The sequence below is a fragment of the Eurosta solidaginis genome, chromosome 1, assembly GCF_040869045.1.
Source record: "Eurosta solidaginis isolate ZX-2024a chromosome 1, ASM4086904v1, whole genome shotgun sequence".
Lineage (NCBI taxonomy): Eukaryota > Metazoa > Arthropoda > Insecta > Diptera > Tephritidae > Eurosta > Eurosta solidaginis.
Window position 1 is genome coordinate 214,404,754 of NC_090319.1, and position 20,663 is coordinate 214,425,416.

General features: G+C 40.7%; 1 protein-coding gene across 11 annotated transcripts in view; it reads right to left on the reverse strand.

The window, feature by feature from the left end:
- Window positions 1-20,663, reverse strand: part of nvd (neverland) — a 2,324,292-nt gene that overhangs the window by 304,087 nt on the left and 1,999,542 nt on the right. The gene's annotated exons all lie outside the window — the stretch shown is intronic.

Here is a 20,663-nt window from a genome sequence, read left to right on the forward strand (position 1 = left end):
ACTCCCATCCAGCGAAGAGGATCAGGGATCTAGAGAGCCGTAACCGAACCCACGACCCAGAGCCGAAACATACAACCTACGACCCCCCCCCCCCCCCCCCCTCCTTTTCGAAGATATATCTATCTGTTGTAGTGCATGCTAGTTATCAACTGGCATGCAGATAAAAGATAATACCTTATATCACAAAAAACAGATGAACTAAAGTTATAGTGGATATATAATATTTATTTGTACTTACATAATGCATTTTTAATGACAAATTGGCAAATATATGACTGGCACTCGCATGTTCACTGTCGGCGGCAAGTGCTAGTGATACCCAAATACCCTCGGCGTCGGGTGTCAAATCATCCGGTAGACCAGATAACCTTCTACAAAAACTTCACTTTGTCCGGCTTTGGCACCTTTTAGGTGATGTTTCGTCAAACGCATTCCCCCAGTTTCGGCAACAACAACGAAATCTTATTCTGGACTGATCACTATACCATTTGCAAAAAATAATTCGCCCAGTAAGATTTTGTTAACGTTGTAATATTCCTCGGCAGAGTCTTATATGTGGTTCACTCAAAAATTTGTATGCTCGGATACTGTTGCGTTGTTGTGGCCGCTGGTATTGGTAGCGGTTGCGGCAGGCAGACAACTGAAAAGTGCCACAAGAAAAAATGCAAATTTGTATTATCTAAAATACGCTGAATATCCACACATTATATTATGCAAACTTCTATTTCTAGCTGCTGCTTAGCACAATGGCACCCAGTTTATAATAAAATTTGATTGCTGATTGCACCTTCCCACATAAGATCCGGTTTTTTTAATTTTTCTTTCACTAAAGGTCGAGCCGGACCAATTTGAATTGTTTGATGAAAGAATGCTGTTTTACATAGAAGTTATTCATTTTCACTCCCTCATAATTAAAAATTTTTTTTAAATTTAATTATTCTAACGTTGGAGATCGCTAAATAATTCAAATTTTCTGTATCAAGATTTTCGGATCACCCTTATAAATTTTTTGAATACGATAAGCGTATTTTTTGCTCAGTGTACAATAGATTTCCCTTAAGCGCACTGCAGCAACTTTTTACTTGTGTACATTTGTATTATGTGTGACTGTATGTACAAATATGAATTTAACAATACAATGCAGCTATGTCTGTTATATAGCTCTTTATGAATTTTTGCAATTTCTTGTGTTAAATTACCATTATTAAAAATAGTTTCACAAATAGTCCTTACCTTTTTCAACAATTCAAGGGCAGTTTGCAATACTTTGTGCCATTTCCTTAACTCTGTTTCATGTAAGATTTCTTGTTGACGTAAAAGCTCTACCCAACCTTGATTTGAATTTGGCAATGCTTGCCATTGCGCCAAATTCGGAATGCGAGCGCGATGGCTCATATCATTCGCAATACGCTCCTCCAATGACCACAACTTAAATAGCAATATCATATTTAATATAATCAAGAAGCACAGCAGAGATATCACGAAGATCGACAGCCATTTGTGGTTACTTTGTGACTCGGTATCGATAAATGGTTGATGCACCGTGGGAACTGGGAGACGTGGTGTGTGGCGACGACTAGTTGCAACTGCAACTTCATTAACACTAGTTACATCTATGGAATACAATTCACCCGGTTTACTACATTCACGTATCTCTTGGTCTTCAGTAACCTTAGACACTTTGGGTCCCACGGAAGCCAATAATTGCATGGTTAAATTAATATTTTACGCGCTGCATAAAATTCCAAAAAGAATTTTGATTTTGAAAAAAAAGCGTGCGAAATAGCGGATCAACATTAATTGGAAGTATTGTGTGTACTAATTGACGACCTTCATGTGTTGATGAGCGTTCAGCTGTTGCAATAAATGGCACTTTATTATCTTCGGAATCACTAGAACCAGAAGCATCTGTTGGTAAATTTGTTTGGATATTGCTTGCGGCTTCATCACGTTCACGTGTAGTTGTTGGCATTTTACGCTTTCCATCGTGCGCAACTATGGCCTTGAGTGATGAACTTTTTGTCTCTCTACTAGCGCCGCCACCACCACCGCTACCACTTTCATTTCATTTAATTACCTATGCATACTTATTTTCAGGTTTATATAAATATCATTTTCGTCTATCTACCTTGTTTATATCAGTAGACACATTTCAAAAAAAAATTTCTTCATAAGTTAACTACCACGTTAAGCGAGTAGCGTGATCCGTTTTCCGTTTTGGACATTTTGATATAACCCAAAGATTGCAATTCCGCTACCGCGCGTGTAAAACGAGCTATAATTTGTGGATCCTCTTGCTCTTGCTCATTATCTATGTCATCCACAACTGAACGCTTACCTTGCATATTTATATAGGTTCTGTTAAAAAAATATATATAATAAAATATTTCTAGCACAAAGCAGACGTATTGTTAAATTTGCGGTAGCAGTTTTTCTACGAACAAAACCCATTGCAAGGAGTTTTCGATAAACGTAACAAGATGGATCCGACGATTTCAGTGTCCAAGGACTGCTTCGTCTTCAAAGGCACTGCTGGGGGTACTGGGAAAAGCAGTGGCAGTGTTAAACGAAAACATACGTCCGATAATGCCAGCACCATCAGAAAACAAGTAACGAAACAAGGCAACATATGCGGATACCTGACATAAGCTGGAAACGCACATCGACAAGTTTCAATCACAAAGTTATGCCAAAACTCTAGAGGATGTGGCCAGCTATGTAAAAAATGAATTTAGCAGCGATGGTGGCATGGATACATATGATATGGAGGAAATTGTGCCTGCTGCCGCGCTTTTAACTGGTGTGAATCAACCTGATCACTTGGAGCAATTTGCTACACTTACACAACGACTTTTACAAACAATGTGAGCTTCTGTCTGTATGCTGCAACCTCGTGATTGTGCCACTTTGAAATCTGCTATTGAAACAATGGTTTATAATTTTATAGGATCATCTGGACAACGTTCAATTCAAACAGAGTTGATGGACGATACAGAACACGAACACCGCGAGCGTAAACGAATGCGTCGTAGCCAATGTAATATGCGACAGCTTCTAAATTGGTATCGTAAAAAATATGGCAAACGACAAGGGCATGTTGAAAGTGAAGTCGATGATATAGATGATACTGATTCTGATAAAGATGATGTTATAGCCATGCTAACCAAACTGAAAAAAAAGTAGATTGGAAGAGTCACATGCTTTAATTGTTATATTAAGGGCTTTTGAATGTTTCAATACGATTGTACGGCACGATTTTATACTCATGTTAAGCGCCTATTATACACACCTGCCATTTGTATTAATATTTGGTGTGGCAACTGCCGTATCAGCTATACATAATGTACTGCCCTTATTTTATTACTGCGTACTCCTACTATATCTTCATCCGGCTTCATAGAGCTTAAAGTTAATTCTTTTGCATTCATAATGCTTTTAGTTACTATACGTTCACTCCTCGTTTTTTCTCATCAATGACAGGAAATTCATTGAAGGGTAATACAATCCACTTACAATAACACAATGTACACTACAAAATCCATATGGTGTTGCCAAATGCTAAGGCGGCGCAAAATCGGGAAAAACGCAATCACATTTTTTCCCCCCTTTCCTTCTTCTTTTTTGGACCGTGTCTTACGGATTTTAACAAAGGTTATTAAAATGCTCCCACTCGGGGGGATGATGACTTAACCCCTTTTATGGCGAAAAAAGGGAAATTTATAACCTAAAAGAAATGATCTTCTCCAAAATATCCTATTACCACCCAGATCAAATACACCTGATTTCTTATAGTGGGGTTAATGTACAATGTATTTATCACACTTTACAATAGTTTTTTGCTGATTACACTATACAAATATAAACTTAAAGACGGAAATGTATAGTCAGATGTAGGGGCGTATATGGGCGGAACGCCTCAACCGACAGATCAAACAGATCGCGTGGACATAAAGATAATTTGCATAAAAACCACGTTGTATATCGAATTCATGTTTAAAAAAAAAAAAAAAAACCCAAAATCAAGGCTCTTGTGCAGCTAACTACCTAAGTAATTGTAGCTTGTTGCCAACCTTTTGTGAATATCTTCTCGACACCCAACTCCCCTCAAGCATGATGAAATCCCCTCAAATTCTAAACCATTAACAATGACAATTACCCCTTTTCAGGTCCAGTATGACCCGGTATACGACTCTACGCAGGAGGGCGGAACGCATGGCCCAGCAGTACCCAAAACCATGCCACCTGTGCGACAAATGACATCCGATCCGGTTATGCCCGGTCTACCTAGCCAAATCGGCCGGTGAAAGGCAAAGGGAAGCCGCATTAGGACGGTACTGCGGCAACTGCCTATCAGTAGCACACCGCACCGCCGACTGCACGAGCAAAGGACGTTGTCACCAGTGCCAAGGGGACCATCACACAACGTTGCACCAGAGCTTCGACAATCCGGAGCCCCAGGAAGTTGATACCAGGCCATGGAGCGTTCAGATGGATAGCGAAGACGAGCACATTCTGTCTCTTCAAGCATCAGAAATAGGAACTGACAGCGGGCCACGCGAGCCAGAAGAAGGAGAGTTGGACGAAGCTGGAGCGGAATCACGGACTTTCCGCAGCCCGAACCGGCGTCAACACGCACGAGGAGCGGAATCCCGAACTTTCCGCCCCCGTCAAGGATACGAGTTGGAGAGAATAGGTTCGCAGGCCCAGCTTGAACGACACTCTCGACGACTGCCAGCTGCCTTCAGAACGGGGCAAATCACGCGAGAGATCGTAGCACTTCGGCCCTTTACATCAATATCGCCAACTGCCGTGATCAAAATCGAGGCGCGAGGGCGATTGCACCTGATACGCGCACTCATCGACGCGTGCGCCACAACTTCGACAATTTCACGCGACCTGGCTCGACAGTTACGGATCACAACGAGGGTGCCTCTTGCGAATAAGGGGTAAACATGGGCAGAACCGTAGGCTCACGATTCACGCTAAGATCGTTCCTAACTACGCCCGTGTGAGTCCAAGCGCGAATGTCGACCCCTCGTTCGCGACACCGTATACCCATATGCAGCTCGCCGATCCAACATTTTTTGTGTCAAGTCCGGTTCGACTCGTGTTGGTAGCCGATATATATCCGGAGCTGATACTGCCGGGCACATTGCCATCTACGTTTGGCCCTTTTTTAGCGCAGAGCAGTATATTTGGCTGACTCTTGTCTGGGGCATGCCTCAACATCGAACTAGCTTCACGTGCCATTCGTGTTAGAAGAGGTGCAAAAAATTGAACTCAACCACGTACTATTTCCTAGCGCTTATTTTTTCTTTACTACAGCTCCACGATTTACGGATGGAACCGAAATACTAATTACTGTGTCAAGCAAAAGACCGCCATGCCGCTGCCCTTATTGGGACATCCATGAATTTTGTTCATTTATATATATTAGTTAGTATTAAGTTGATCAGCTGGCATGTTTAGGCCATCAAGCTAATCCCAAGAATGAGCACGGCCAATAGTGACCCAGCTTAATGTAAACTATCTGTGTTTGCTTCTATCTACTTTCGCGCACTAACACCAATGGCTATATATATCCGTGCAGACGTATGTGTATGTGTTGGTGCGCGACTTTCCAATTTAACTTTCGTTCAATCACCCCTCAAAACCGCTTTTCGACGGAATTGAAGGGTGAACGCGTTTTATAAGAAAGAAACTCTTTCACTTCTTTTTTGGAAACCTCCGTGATCACTGCAGCCATCAGCCCTTGCATAACCTAACTTGTATATAATTAATTAAAGTGTGAATTAGCTTTTTAATTACATATTGTGAGTTAGCTTTGCAGTGAAAATTATTAAATTGTTAAATTCTTGAATTTAATCTGCTGTGTGTTCTTTTCCGTTTTTTTTCTCTTTTTTTTCACCGAGCGCAAAAACCCCTTGGGAAATTACCATAGAGCTATCGAACCCCCAAGAGGTTTTTCACCATTTGTACCGAGTAATTTGCGAAAAACAGTATTTGATCTTTTACATAAAATAGCACATCCGGGTACAAGAGCTACACGGCGGCTCATAGCTAAAAAATATTATTGGCCTAATATGAATAAGTATATTAATATTTGGTCAAAAGAGTGTCTTAATTGTCAAAAGTCTAAAGTTTATCGTCATAGAAAATACCCTACTGTCAAAATTCAGATTCCCAAGAATAGATTTGAACACATCCACTTAGATATAGTTGGCCAACCTATTTCAAAAGGACATCGCTATATTTTAACGATTATTGAAATATTTACCCGTTGGCCTGAGGCATTTGCATTAAAAGATATTTCAGCAATTACAATTGCAAATAAGTTTTTTAGAGAATATATTTCTCGGTTTAGAGTTCCGTTAAAGATAACAACTGATCAAGGTAGCCAATTTACATCGAAATTGTTTTCAGAGTTAACTAAATTACTTGGTAGTAACCAATTTACAACATCCGCATATCACCCTCAAGGAAATGGTATGGTTGAAAGGTTTCATAGACAATTAGAGACTACTAAAATAGCTAGAGAGGACACAAATAATTGGTATGACGAGTTACCTGTCATATTACTTGGTTTGCGATATATTTACAAAGAAGATATTTCGGCTACACCAGCGGAAATGGTTTTCGGTCAAAATTTACATTTGCCAGGGGAACTTGTTTTGTCATCAGCAAAAAATTTCTCATCAACTGAAATTTTAAGTAATTTACGTGAACATTTTCGAAATGTTAGATCAAATTTAAGTCATCATAAAGATTCTGATACTGGAATTTACGTTCCAAAGGATCTTCAAACTTGTAAATTTGCATTTGTTCGAGTTATTAATAAACATTCATTACAACAACCATATGAAGGACCTTACAAAATTGTGGAAAAAGACCAAAAACTTGAAATAGATAATAATATTAAAACCATTCCTATTGATAGACTAAAGCCTGTAATAATTGAAGCAACAGGCACAAACAACACCAAGAATTTACATAAAAAGAGAGTTACATTCAATTTGCTTAATGATAAGTTTTCTTGAAGGGGGAGTAATGTAGGGTTCTTATTATTTTTATTTAACTTTGTATTTTAGTTACTTTGAACTTTGTAATTTTTAAATGTATTATCAATATTTTAAGTTTCAATATTGATTTTTCAATTTTCATAAATTTTCATTGTTGTGAAAAATAAAGAAAGAATTTGGCGCATACATTTAGGCGTTTTAAAAAATATAATTTAAAGTTTTGTTATAAAATAAAAACGTGGTTTCAATTACTACAATATCGAGCAATGAGTGAACAAAATCATGATGAACGGTGGGAGTCAAGAATATCGACTCGCTAGAATTAATCCATTTAAATGGCGGCCACCGTGGTGTGATGGTAGCGTGCTCCGCCTACCACACCGGATGCCCTTAGTTCAAACCCCGGGCAAAGCAAAATCAAAAATTTTAGAAATAAGGTTTTTCAATTAGAAGATAATTTTTCTAAGCGGGGCCGCCCCTCGGCATTGTTTGGCAAGCGCTTCGGGTGTATTTCTGCCATGAAAAGCTCTCAGTGAAAACACATCTGCCTTGCAGATGCCGTTTGGAGTCGGCATAAAATCATGTAGGTCCCGTCCGGCCAATTTGTAGGGAAAACCAAGAGGAGCACGACGCAAATTGGAAAACTAAAGTCACCAAGAACAACAAGTCGATCATTATCACGCATTTGAGGATGCAAACTCTGAATAGCTAAACTATGGCAAACTATATACAACAAAATGTTCAGGCCAAAAAGATTGAGCCAATATTGTATCGACAAAAGCATCAGGAACCGATATTTTAAAAGAGGAAAAATCTCCCTCGGATTTAAAGTTAAAATTAAAGACATCAATATGAACACATGCAAGATTAAGTTTAGAAAAAATGAAATTTTTAATATCATTTTCAGTCAGCGAAGCGTGAGACAAAAATTGATCTACGAGGCGGCACGGCAGCCACAGCTCTAGTGGCATCAGGGCTCTCTCCACGAATGTCAGATCCAGTTTGTGAAGACGATACAGGTAAATTTAAGGTGGGTGCGGCGGAACTAGCAGAAGTTTTTGGGTGTTAGGTTTCTTAAGCGGCAGTTACCCACCGACATATGTCGTACGTACGGACGTTTGTCGTACGAAACACGTTTGACCGAACCCTCAAGCCCGTCCGTAGGAATCAATGTGTACGTCTGTGTACATGTACATAACATAATTTTGTGTGTATTGTTTACAGCAAAGCACTGTTGCCATTGAACACTTTGCATGCATGCCTATGCAAACATCAACTTTTGGAACTAAATTTTTTCATGGTGCAAATGTCAGAAACAAATACTGAAAAATAATTTGTAGTTCATTTATTTGTAACCTCCAATTTTATATAATAACTAACAGACCCGGCAGACGTTGTTCTGCCCTAAATTTCTATATCTGCATACATTTTAATAAGCTTTCTCCGTCTAACTTTCCCTCGCCCCTTTACACTTTTTCCTAATGTTTGTATTCACTCCTCCCTCCGTATTTTTCGCTTCATCTATCTCCATCTTCGCCTCATTCTATCTCTTTCTCAGTCTCCTTCTCTCTTTTCTCTTCTCCCAAGTTTTTCTCATTGTACTTCATATCTTATTGCCAGTCCAAGAGGGTGGTATGTATTTTGTTCCAGTCCCTTTCCGATATCAGTCCCAGTTCCACTCCGAGTCTCAATCTCAGTCCCACTCCTAATCCCAGTCCCAGTCCGTGTCTGGTCTACTTCCCGGAGAAATACTAATATAGACAAATTTATATACCAAATTCAGGCAAATCGAATAGGACGTATGTAAATAGGTATGTAGGTATCATTAATTGATGTCTTTATTTCGGCTTCGCATGCATATTTATCAGTTTTGCCAGGTTGATGCGACTAAATCGAATATCACAATGAAAATTACTTAAAAGCTCTCAGCAACAGCTTTCATTTGATATCCACAATACACGCACATTCTAGGGGTGCCCGGGTCCACGTTTTGGCCTATATCTCGAGACCTTATTCACAAATAGGTATGAAAACTACCCTGTACTAAAGCACTCATCAACAGCTTTCATTTGATATCCATATTGCATAAACACATTCTAGGGGTGCCCGGGTGCACGTACTGGCCTATATCTTGAGACCCTAGTCACCGATAGGTATGAAAACTACTCTGTACTAAAGCACTCATCAACAGCTTTCATTTGATATCCATATTGTATAAAAACCTTCTAGGGGTGCCCGGGTCCACGTTTTGGCCTATATCTCAAGACCCTAGTCACCAATAGGTATGAAAACTACCCCGTACTAAAGCACGCGTCAGCAGCTTTCATTTGATATCCATATTGCATAAACACATTCAAGGGGCTCCCGGGTCCACTTTTTGTCCTATTTCTCGAGACCCTAGTCACCAATATGTATCCTGGTCCACTTCCCGGAGGAAAAATTATCCAACATTTTTTTGTAGATATAACGCTACCTACATACCAAATTTCAGGCAAATCGAGCCATATATACGATAGTTTAGAATAAATCGGTCCCTGGTCCACTTCCCGAAAAAAGAAACTTTTCACAAACACTCTCCGGGTTCCTATTAAGTTATCCTAAAAATTTCATGGCAATCTTTCTATCCGTTCTCGAGCTATGGAGTGACAATCAAAATGTACACTTCTTTTTATATATATATAGAGAATAGAAGATTTTAGTATATTTCAACAAAATTTGAAACAATCATTAGGCCTTTTCGTATAATAACTGCAATTGGTGCAAACATAGCACACAAAATATTAATAGGCAACTCTGTCTTGTGAGAGAGCGATCAGCTGACACGTTCTTACGGAAAAAAACAAAATTGTTTTGATTTCTACGTTCCGGGCTAAGTACGTACGTGCGTTGAACGTGTTCGAGTTTTCGTTAACATTGCACACTCATAAGTTAGGTCGTGTCAGCTGACACGTTTTTTACGTACGTTCGTGGGTAACTGCCGCTTGACCGAACCCCCAAGCCCGTAGGAATCAATGTGTGCGTCTGTGTACATGTACGTAACATATTTGTGTGTGTATTGTTTACAGCAAAGCACTGTTGCCATTGACCAGTTTACACGCATGCTTATGCAAACATCAACTTTTGGAATTACAATTTTTCATTGTGCAAACGGCAGAAGCAAATACTGAATAAGAATTTCTAGTTCATTTATTTGTAACCTCCAATTTTATATAATAATTTTAGGAAAATTCAACGAAATTTTAAACAATCATTAGGCCTTTTTGTATAATAACTGCAATTGGTCCAAACATAGCACAGACAATGTTTAATAGGCAACTCTGTCTTGTGAGAGAGCGATCAGCTGACACGTTCTTATGGAAAAAATTAAAATTGTTTTAATTTCTACGTTCCGGGCTACGTACGTACGTGCATTGACCATCGGTGAGTTTTCGTTTACATTGCACACTCATAAGATAGGTCGTGTTGGCTGACACGTTTTTGGTACGTACGTTCGTGAGTAACTGCCGCTTTACCAGCTCCCTCATCAGCAGTGTTAGCAGCAGCTTTAGTGGCGTTAATAGCAACAATGGTATTTCCATTGGCTGAAAAATAATTTGTATGGTAGGCGGAGCACGCTACCAGCACACCACGGTGGCCGCACGAACAATCGATACTTATACATTTATACAGGTCATTGTATTGCGCACACCAAATCCGCAGAGGGTCACTTTTTGCCAAGTTTAGGCGACATAGCGGTAAAAGAAAAGGCACGTAGTGTCTCGACGTCCTCGCGGGAACAGCGAAATTAAGCCGAGCTAGCAATTCAGAAGTATCAGTCTCACCGATGATCAACTTATGGATGAACAACACCCCAAGTAGAATTCTACGGTTTTCAAGAGTAGGCAGATTGATGAGAAGAAGCCTACTTCTGTAAGATGGAAGATGAATACTAGAATCCCAATTAAGACTGCGAAGTGCAAATATTAAAATTTGTTTCTGCACAGACTCAATCCGCGTTATATGATTTTTGTGTCTAGGACACCAGACACATGAGCAATATTCATATTATTTTCGTGAGATAAGGATAGTTAAAATCTTTGGCCCAACGTTTAAAAAGCCAAGTATATCCTTTGCCCTATTTACAATGGATGAAATATGCGTATTAAAATATAGTTTTGCGTTGAAAAGTACACCTAAATTATTAACGGCAGATAATCGCTCCAGAGGTGTAAAATTTAGAGTATATAGTGTCGAAATGGCTTTAGTCGGTGAAAAGTCATAAGCTTACATTCTGAGCAGTTTAAAACGATTAAATTGTTTTAATTTCTACGTTCCGGGCTACGTACGTACGTGCATTGACCATCGGTGAGTTTTCGTTTACATTGCACACTCATAAGATAGGTCGTGTTAGCTGACACGTTTTTGGTAGGTACGTTCGTGAGTAACTGCCGCTTTACCAGCTCCCTCATCAGCAGTGTTAGCAGCAGCTTTAGTGGCGTTAATAGCAACAATGGTATTTCCATTGGCAGCTGCAGTGGCATACTGTTCTCAGTATTAAGTTTGGCATTCGTAATAGCGGCTTTGTGTTTAGTAATATCGTGGGCATTTGCAGTTTTTTTGGCAACGTATTTAGCATTAAAGTTAACAGCAATGTAATAAGCAGTCGAATCATTATCAGTAACAGCAGCATTAGCAGTATCGGCAGCATTGGCATTAGCTACAGTAGATTTATTAACCGTTACAGCTGGAGCTGCGAGCTGTTGGGCGTAAGACGTATTACTCTTTTCATTATCAGAGTTAGCAGTAGAAAGCAATATAGATGATGGCCCACTGTTATTTACAGCAGTATTAGTATCAGTAAATGACATTGCACACACTGTTGAACGGAGAAAACAAGAGACGGCGACAATGACACAGCATGTGTAAGCACGCAACTATTAATATCACTGTTCAATGTTCTCGCAGCATTGAGAGAGCTGACAGCACTTGATATTTTGTTGATACCATCTGTCGTCACGTACACAATCTTCGTTGTTTTTGTTAGAATTCGCTTTTGATTTAACATGAGTGTTAATATCATTTTTTATTTCGGCAATTTGTTCAATCAAAAGCTTAAATTTCACATCAATCGCAAGCAAGGCAGATTCTAGGCCCACTTTGTTTCACGAAAAGAAGGTGTCATATGCCTTACAAAGGTTGTCATAGGAATTTAAGCTTTCAGTGCACAACTAACTGAGATGCTGGTCCTTAGTTAGTAATTCTACATCGTATGTAGAATATTGCCTTCACAGCAGGCACGATGGAAGAATTTTTTAAAAACGACACCGCACGGTACAATTAGAGTCTCACTTCGGCCAAAACTCTTATCACAATTAGCACAGAAACTATCCATTGCACCAATATTGGCAGAAAAACAGAAAACCAGATAAAATAAAATAAAGTTTGCAGAGCGATAACAAATACGTCTGTACGGCACGACTGCTTGCTCAATTTTTTTTTGCACCGTTATCTGGGTTTGGATTTATTGGTTTAATTTTAATATTAATTGGCACTAATGGATCTCCGCTTCAAGCTGCTATCTCCGCACGTTGTGCATTCGCCGTCTTCAATTCCCGTAGTTATCTTTGCAAAGGCAGGAGGTCGCGCGTGGGTTGACACACATCAGTACAGAGCCGGAATGCAGCGTTAGTCAGGTGTCGTTTCAACTGATTCTGCACCATCAGCTCAATGGCGACGTACTTCCAACGTACTTGAAGACCTGCCAAAGTTTTAACTAGACAGAGGCAGTGATGATATTTAGCTACCAGCCGTTTCGACAAGATTAATGTAGTAGGCTACCGTCATCGCCAGCTCGTAGCAAACATTTTAAAATCGTATTTCCAGTTCTGGTCAACAGGACCTTACTGGTCTCGATCCTGTAGATGCCTGATGGGTTATACTAGGGCGGCATCGTTGCCTGTTGAGCAACGAGAATCTCATTGAACAGCAAGAATATCGGATGGACACGAAGTTGTGCTAAAAAGCTTAAGATCATCAGCATATAGGACATATTTTGAATCACTAAAACATTCACCAATATCGTTTATAAATAACACAAATAATATAGGACCAATAATACTACCCTGAGACACACCTGAGGTGGCCAGAGAGGGGAAGGATCTGGTACTTTCGATTTCTACAAAAGAAATTCTTTTAGAGATATGCGACTTAGGCTTTTGCAAAATCTGTCAAGTTAATAGCCATTTTTAAATTCTGAGCACAGTACTACGAAAATATTGCCAAATGAAAAGCATAATTTTTCTCTGACCACCTTTTCTAGCAATTCTGAGCATGTATATATTTTTGGAATTGGCCTCTTTTTTATTTCCAGATTTGAAGACTGGCGTGATAGAGGCAATTTTCCACCGATCCATAAAAACACCCGTGGAAAAGGAAACATTAGAAATAAAAGATAAAGGCACCGATAAAGGCCAACTGGGTTTCTCTACTAAGAAAGAGTACAACTCATCTAGATCCCTTTTGAATGATGACTTCAAAACGGTGATGCCGTTGATGACGTCGTGTCCAGTAAATGCAACTGCACCAAAGTTCACAAAGTTAGCGGAGCTATGAATTGAATGGTAATCACTCTCGTCAGCAATAACGTCAGCTGAGAGATTTAAACAGCCATTACAAAAAAAATCAATGTTCTTGCATGCATTTTTGAGTAACTTCCCGGAGAGATAGAGTCTTGAAACTTGAAACACACATCGGAACCCGATCACAATTTAACATAAGGAGGGAGCAGAACTTTACTGGTGGTCCAGGGATCGTGCAAATTCTAAAAACTTGAAACTTGGAAATTTTGGTTTGGAGTTTTAAGGAAATTTTCAATAACCCAGCGGCGTGAAGCTTTGAATATACCTTCGGGCTGTGTTTCGTTAATACTTTTCTGGATGGATATTTAGAAAATCATTTTCAAAATGTGGAATCTTGCGACTGCTATATGAATAACTTTCTTCAAAGTAAGAAAATATTTCAGAACCCCATGATAATGCAACGTGAAAATTCAAAAAATCAAATTAAACTTTGATTATAGCTTCGAGTTTTAAGAAATTTCCCGATAACCCAGTGATCTGAAACTTGTATAAGATTATAACATTTAGGACAAAAGAGTTTTCTATATTGGAAAAGGGGCGATATATTTAGAGATACCTGGAAAGTCCATTTACAACAAGTGGAATCGTGCGACCGCTATTTGAGTAATTTCGCGTAGAGCTGGATTCTTGGAACCGAGAACATACTTCAGAATCTCATGGCGATGCAACATGAGGTAAAAATTATAAGTATTTAAACTTTCCCCATCTAATGGTTTATAGTGAAAATAAAACTCGTTTATTTCACTTTATGACCCGACGTGCATTCGAACTAAAAGATATGAATATATGTGACGACGATGTTCTCGTCTCATAATATGCCGTCTCTCTCTTCACTAATACACCTACTACTCTGGCTATAAGGACCATTATGAGAAAATGGAACCAAGTCCAACTCAATACTAGAATACAAAAAAATAAGTTTCAACATCTTTTAGAATTATGTCTTCAAGAAAACAACTATTTTATCAGAAACATTGAAATATTCTCCCAAAGTTTTGAATATATGTGACAACGATGTTCTCGCCTCATAATATGCGGTCGCTCTCTTCACTAATACACGTACTACTCTGGCTACAAGAATCATTATGAGAAAATGAAACCAAGTCCAACTCAACCTCAGGCTATTTAATGCAGGAAGTGAACATTCGATCTTACTTACTTATTTAATTGGCGCATTAAAATTTATGACGGGATAACCTCCGAAGAGATTTTAGGCCGAGCTTCTCTTCCAATTTGCGTCGTGCTCCTTTTTAATTTTACCTACACCTACGATCCTTGTGATTATCTGGTCTATCCCCCCACCAGTGGTAAGGTTTTCCAGACACAACACAAGGAAGAGGTTAACCTAACCTCACTTTCCGCACAATACCGAATAAGTTTGTTGTTGTTTTTTTTGGCACATCACAAACACATTAATTCCAATTAAATTAATTCAGGCGCTCACTTCTTGTAAAAAATTTATTTCTTTCTTCACTTTTTTCTGGTTATTTTTCGATTTTCATTAGCAATATCGCACGCACTTTGTCATTTGTTCACAATACACTCATTTATCTGTGGACGTGGCGAGTGGTCCCCCCTTTTGTTGTTGCCGCCGAGACAAAAAGTTTGTACATAATATCGTGTGCTATTTTTCACTGCTGTGACAAAAAGTTCAAAAAATAAACCCTTTTCCGTTGTCGTTACACTGACAAAGTCTGAAATAAAAGTAATAAATATAAAACGTCGAAATTCAAAGTTTTTTAATTCACTGCTAGGCCAGGTATCTTAATTCAGGAGACTCTCATTATTTCTAATCGGCAATTTTCTCTTTAATAAACGTAACCAAGACCATGGAAACCTACATCAGACTGGTAGAATTAATCGCAGAGTTTGATACAGATTACAGCCTTATTCCGGAAAGCGACCATAGCAAACACACCCTTGCGATACAGCAGGAAGAGTTGCGGTCCTTGTGGAAGAAGGTAAAGTCTGCGTTTGATTCGCTACTAGGATCTGAGGAGGTGTCAGTGGATGACGTTATGGCGGTAAGAAAAAAGCAAAAAGCAGCATACGCAATCTACATGCGATGCCTAGCGTCTATATCTGCTGAGGCAGAAAAATACAAGAAAGCGGACAAGAACGTCAACCCTGAGCAAGAACCTCATGCGCATAAAATTCGCCTCCCTGCTTGCGACACGGAAGTTTTTAAAGGGGATTATCTGTCGTGGCCAACTTTTCGCGACCTTTTCACGGCAATTTATATAAACAATTCCAGCTTGAAAGGGGTGGAAAAGTTATTCCATCTCAACAACAAAACGCAGGGCGAAGCAAAAGATATCGTAAAAAAATGCCCTCTCACAAATGAAGGTTTCGAGATGGCCTGGAAAAACTTGTGTGAAAGATACGAAAACAAACGTATCTTAGTTAACACACAACTACAAATTTTATTTAACTTAAAAAAGGTAGAAAGTGAGTGTGGCAGTTCAATAAAAAAGCTGCAAAATGATATAAATAATTGTATTTCGTCCCTCAAATGCCACAAAATTGACACTTCCAATTGGGATGCAATCCAGACCTATCTATGCTCAACCAAGTTACCAGAGAGCACGCTGGCTCTTTGGGAGCAAAGTATAGACCATAAAATGGACATATCCAAGTGGGAGGATATGGATAAATTCCTGTCTAATCGGTTTCAGACACTTGAAACAGTGTCTGGTTTTACAGGGCATGCCACTTCGAAAGTGCAAAAACAAAACGCGTCGCGACAATCGCCAGACCCCCCTACGAAAAGACTTGGTGCTTTTCAAACGAAAGTATCCAAACCAACAATAAAATCAATTTGTAAAATGTGTAAATCCCCTGAACACAGATTACGCAACTGCTCACGCTTCTGCGACTTAACCCCAGTAGAAAGGATTAAATTCATAAAATCTACAAGTGGTTGTCTGAATTGTCTATCCCCAGGACACACAGTGACCAGATGCACCAGTTCCTACAACTGCAATACGTGCCACTCTCGTCACCATACGCTCCTGCATGCGGATACCCTACAGAAAAACACCACCTACAACCCGCCCCAACACTCCTACGATAATAGGCCCTCTACTTCTAGACAGGCATTAGCGAGACAGGAATCAGAAAAACCAGGGTCAAACGGGAACAAAAATGTGACATCCTGTCATACGAATTCCAGCACAGGTGTGCTATTAGGAACTGCTCGCGTACACATTCACCATAATGGTACCGACTTCTCCGCGCGAGCATTAATTGATTCAGGGTCTGAATGTTCCTTTATAACTGAAAGACTGAAACGCAGAATCAATTTGCCAGCGAGGAAAATGCATGCCCAAGTTTCAGGCATCACAAATGCGGTGTCAGCTCAGGTGAAAGAGGCATCCAAAATTGAATTACGTTCACCAGTGGATGCCTGCTTCAGCCTGACTACACCCGTTCTAGTCCTAGCCAAACTCACTGGGAATCTTCCATCCTGCCATATCAACGCCATGACTATGCAGGCATTCCCAGACTTGGTGTTGGCAGACAAGAGGTTCTACATCAACGAAGACGTAGACCTCATACTTGGAGGAGACATATATCCCCAAATTATACTGAGCGGTCTGAAAAAGAATGTACTAAATACACTTTTGGCCCAAGAGACAGTGTTCGGTTGGATACTAACCGGTCGCATCGAAGCACCGAGTCCAACGAAGAGCATCATGTCATTTTATAACGAGGTTGCATTGGACAACCAATTAAGAGCTTTCTGGGAGATAGAAAATGTTCCCAAAAATAAAATGCTTAATGAAGAAGAAAGGTATTGTGAACACCTATTTAAGGAAACGACAAAACGTGATGAAAATGGGAAGTATATAGTTTCGCTACCATTCAGGCAGGATTACCCGGAGAATATTAAATTAGGACCGTCCCTCAAGCGCGCATGTTCACAATTCTTCAGAAATGAGGGGCGATTACTAAAAAACCAAGAGTTAGGGAAAGAATATGTTCGGGTGTTATCCGAATACGAAACGCTTGGACATATGAGAAAAATTAAAAATAACGTACCATCCGACGATTCGGATAATTATTTCCTGCCCCACCACGCCGTTGTCAAGGCGGAAAGTACCACCACCAAGGTGCGGGTCGTCTTCAACGCGTCAAGTCCTACAGCAAATGGCATTAGTCTAAACGACATACTCCACCCAGGTCCAGTACTCCAAGCAGACTTGCCTATTTTAATTCTACGTTGGAGACTGTACCGCTTTGTCTTTAATAGCGACATAGAAAAGATGTATAGGCAGATTTGGGTGACCGATAATCACGCCAAATTTCAAAGAATTGTCCATCGAACATCCCCCAATGAACCCATCAGTCTTTACGAACTAAAGACTGTCACCTTTGGTGTAAACTGCGCCCCCTACCTCGCGATACGGTCACTTCTACAATTGGCTGATGATGTAGAAAATACCCACCCAATAGCAGCGGGTATATTACGCGAAAGTATGTATGTCGACGACGTTTTATCTGGAGGACATACAATAGCGTCAACTATCAAAGCAAGGAACGAGATTCGCGAAGCATTACACTCAGCTGGCTTTCCATTGCGCAAGTGGACATCCAATTGTGAGGAAATCCTTCAGGACATCCCCAAGACGGATTTGCTCAGCGAGGACTTCCTAGCGTTTGAAGAGGCTAGCTCGGTGAAGGCACTCGGAATACGATGGAACGCGCATTCAGACATGTTTTACTTCACCGCAGGAGTTTTAGAGAAGGGCGAGAACATCACCAAACGCGCAATCCTATCCGCTATAGCCAAACTTTTCGACCCTTTAGGCTGGCTTGCACCAATGGTCATAGTAGCAAAAATATTAATGCAGAATATTTGGTTAGAAGGCACCGGATGGGATGAGCCTGTCTCACCAAATACATTAGAACGGTGGAAAACCTTCACCCAACCCGAAATAGATAACATACGCATACCGCGGTGGGTAAATTTTTCCCCGGAAGGCGAAATAGAAATCCACGGCTTCTGTGACGCTTCCGAGAAAGCATATGCTGCAGCAATATATATGCGCGTAAAAAGAGACGATCAGTTTTTCATTCACTTACTCTTAGCAAAAACCAGAGTAGCTCCAGTGAAAACCATCTCGCTACCACGTTTAGAACTCTGCGGCGCCGTGCTTCTCGCAGAAATGATGGAATCAATATTCCGAAATATTCATTTGGGACCCGTAAAAGTTCACCTCTGGACGGATTCAACCATCGTACTCGCATGGATAAGAAAGCCGCCCTGTTCCTGGTCAACCTTCGTCGCACACCGAATCACTAAGATCATCGATATGGTCGGTAGCAAGGACTGGCTTCACGTGGACTCGGAATCTAATCCAGCGGATCTAGGAAGCAGAGGACTACTTGCATCAGAGTTGACCAACAATTCGTTGTGGTGGCAGGGACCTTCTTGGCTGCAAGAAGACAATTCCCACTGGCCAGCACAAGAGACCGAATACAAAACGTCCGTTGAGGAAAAGAGGGCACAAACATATGCCACGACAAGGGTAGATCATGTAGATATTCTCGATCGTTTTTCAAATTTACCCAGGGCTTTGAAGGTTCTATCCTATGTTAGGAGATTTTATAAACGAACTCACCCAAAAACTAAAGCGATGTTCCACGAAAGGTCGTGCATAATCTCAGCCGATGAGATTAAGGCAACGACTCAAGCATTAATACGAGTCTGCCAGAAACAATTTTACGGGACAGAATATTTAAAATTAAAAAATAGGGAACCTATCGATCGCAAGAGTGAAATACTGTCCCTAAATCCATATATCGACAAAGATGATATTATTAGAACAGGGGGGCGTCTAGGGGCGTCAAAAGACATGTCATACAACGAGCGTCATCCGATCATCTTGCCTTACAATTGCAGGCTGTCTCGCCTGACAGTTATGATGGCTCATCATGACTCCCTTCATGGCGAGAACCAGCTCATGCTCCGTCTCATCCGAACCCAATACTGGATACCGAATGTCAAGACCATGATCAGAGCCGTCATCCACAATTGCAAAACCTGCATTATTCATCGAAAGCAGGCACAGTCCCAACTTATAGGGACCCTTCCATGCGAACGGACTACTTTTACACGCGCGTTCACCAATACCGGGGTAGACTTTGCGGGGCCTTTCGACATCAAAAGCTGCCGCGGTAGGGGATGTCGACTATCAAAAGGCTACGTATGCCTTTTCGTATGTTTTTCCACTAAGGCCATCCACCTAGAAGCCACTAGTGACCTGAGCACCCCATGCTTCCTCGCAGCCTTTTCGCGTTTTATCGCTAGAAGAGGATGTCCGAAAAACATCTACTCCGACAATGGTACGAACTTTGTCGGAGCTTCCAGATCTCTACGATCGGAGTTCAAAGCCTTCCTAGCAGAAAGCCGAGACAAAACAGTCTCCAGGTATTGCCACCAAGCACTAACTTGGCATTTTATTCCCGCCGGCGCTCCACATATGGGCGGCCTGTGGGAAGCGGGAGTGAAGAGCTTCAAAAGCCACTTCAAAAAGGTCGCGTCTCTCCATAAATATACCATGGAGGAGTTCCAAACCCTTTTGTGCCGGATCGAGGCATGTCTAAATTCACGGCTTCTCAGCCCGGCGTCCAATGACCCAACGGACTTGGAGCCACTAACCCCAGGACATTTCCTAACCGGCAGCCACCTGCTGGCTCCACCCGAACCAGATGCCAGTGAGAGCTCTGCCTCGATGATCAATCGATGGCAGAAACTCAAAGCCCTCCATCACACTTTCTGCCAACGATGGAAGGTGGACTATCTATCCGAACTTCAAAAACGAGTGAAGTGGAAGCATCCCAAAGAAAATATAAAAGTGGGAGATCTCGCTGTCATCAAAGAGGACAACTTATTTCCCAACGAGTGGAGGCTCGGTAGAGTCGTCAACGTACACCCCGGTGAAGATAACCGAGTACGTGTGGTCGACCTCTTTACCGAGAAGGGTCAAGTCCGACGACCTTTGGTCAAACTGATCCTTCTTCC